This window comes from Mesoplodon densirostris, chromosome 3, assembly GCF_025265405.1.
Source record: "Mesoplodon densirostris isolate mMesDen1 chromosome 3, mMesDen1 primary haplotype, whole genome shotgun sequence".
Classification (NCBI taxonomy): domain Eukaryota; kingdom Metazoa; phylum Chordata; class Mammalia; order Artiodactyla; family Ziphiidae; genus Mesoplodon; species Mesoplodon densirostris.
In genome coordinates this window covers 162,299,646-162,301,910 of record NC_082663.1, presented here as the reverse complement: position 1 = coordinate 162,301,910, position 2,265 = coordinate 162,299,646, and positions in this window count along the sequence as shown.

Here is a 2,265-nt window from a genome sequence, read left to right as displayed (position 1 = left end):
CCCCACATGCCAAAAAACCAAAACGTTGTAAAACAGAAGCAATATTGTAACAAATTCAATAAAGACTTTAAATATGGTCCGCATCAAAAATATCTTTAAAAACAAAACAAAACAAAACAAATGGTTTGCCAAATGCTTTTGGGGGGCATCTACTGAGATGGTCATATGATTTTTCCATTTTAGTTTGTTATTATGATGAATTACACTGATTGATTTTCAAATGTTAAACCAAGCTTGAATTCCTTGGAAAAATCTGACTTGATCATGATATTTGTCCTTTTTATATACCGTTGGATTCACTTTGCTAAAATTTTGTTCAAAATTTTTCCACCTATGTTTATGAGGGATATTTGTCTATAGTTAGTTTCCTTTAAAGTTTTTTCTTTAGTTTTGGTATCAATATCATTTCAATGTTTTGGAAGGGGAAAAGTAACTCTAAAGACAGAGGAAAGGCTGACTAAGAAGTAGCCACAGCTCTTGGGGCTGAGATAGTGCTCTTAATTAAGGAAGGCATCCCTCTAAGGTTGAGAGCCAGACCTTCTCAGAGACGACACGGCCCTGGTTTGGTGAGTACTAGAGTGGTTATTGTTGTGCTACATCAGTGAAATTGCTGGAGCTCCACACTCCAGGACTAGCTAGAAATCTGTCCAGTAGGGTGCTAGAAATTGTCTCACTGGAGCCATTCTGCTATGAATCTACCTGAGGGGAAGTGTCTGGGGAAGCTGTTGTTTGCTAGGTGTTGGTTCCTGTGCATTGCAGGAGTTGGATCTTGGAGAAGCTGCTGCCATTGCAGGAGCCTGCTGTTGAAACCGTTGTGTATCCTGAAGGAGCTTCATGAGAGAAGCGGTTTGTGCTACAGGAGCTAGGCCACAGGCAGGGTGCACACATCAGAGGAACCTGGCCCTGGAGAAGTTACCCATGCTGCAGCAGCCAATGGGAATTCCTCCTGTAGTGTCTCTCCAGTGCCCTCTATTGTCAAAGCTAAACACTGTGCCTACTGACAAAGGCACAATATTTAAAGGGCTCATATCCATTTTTGCAAAGCAGGCAATGAAGAGTGATTTTGGATCTGGGTTGCAATAATTTAATAACTGGCATAATTTGCTACCTGGAAACTTTTAAACCTTGTATTTAACAATGCTTGGATATAAGAGAATCACATAAATTACAGAATTGCTACATGTTAGAATCTATGGTTTATATGTAAGGCATATATCCCAAGGAAACTTCGTAGATATGTCCAAGGAAAATTCATAGCCCTAAAACCTACATCAATAAAATTAAACAGAATTAAATTAAAATTATTTAGATTCCCAATTTAAGTTAGAAAAAGAACAAGGGAAACCACAGGGAAAAAAATAATAAAGATAAAAGCAAGAAGTAATGAAGTAGAGAACTAGAAAACAGTAGATCAAAATAAAAATTCAGTTTCTTTGAACAAAGTCAGAAAATAGACAAACAGCTAGGCAATTTAATTTTTAAAGTGTGTATGGAGGAGAAAGCAGAAATCTGTAGAGAAAGAAATGACAAGAGAAAAGTAGCTATTAACACAGAGGAAGCCAGAAGGTCATAAAACAGTCCTTAATTTACATACATAGTGCCATGCAAAAACTGTGAACCTAATAAAATGAATAACGTCTTAGGAAAATATAGTTGACCAACACTGACCCCCCCCCACCAAAGATAAAATTTTAAACAAATCAACTTCAAGGAAGAAATATAGAATGATATCAAAAACTATCCCACATCAAAATACCAAGCTCAGATGTCTTCACAAGAGAATTCTACCAAATATTTAAAAAACAGCCCTATTGCTACATAAATTGCTTCAGAGTAGAGAAAAATGAAGATAAGCTTCTAAATTTTTTCTATGATGTAGGTTAACATTGATAGTGCGAGTTAAGTGCCACACACCACAAGATAAAATTATAGACTAATGTTATTTACAAATATTGATTTAAGAATCCAAAATTTAGCAAACAGAAAATTAAGAAAATTATAAACCATGACCAAGAGGGGTTTAAAGTAATACAAAGATGGTTCAACATTAAGAAATCTATTAATATAATTTGACATATTTATATCTAAGAAGAAAAATCATGTTGTTATTCCCTAAGAACTAAGAAGAAAAATTATGTGATTATCACCATATGTGTTTTAAAAACTTTAACAAAATTCAACACCCATTCCAAAAAAACAAACAAAAACTAATGAAACAAACAAAAAACCCTCTTGAAATAGGAATGGCTGGACACTGCCTTAACA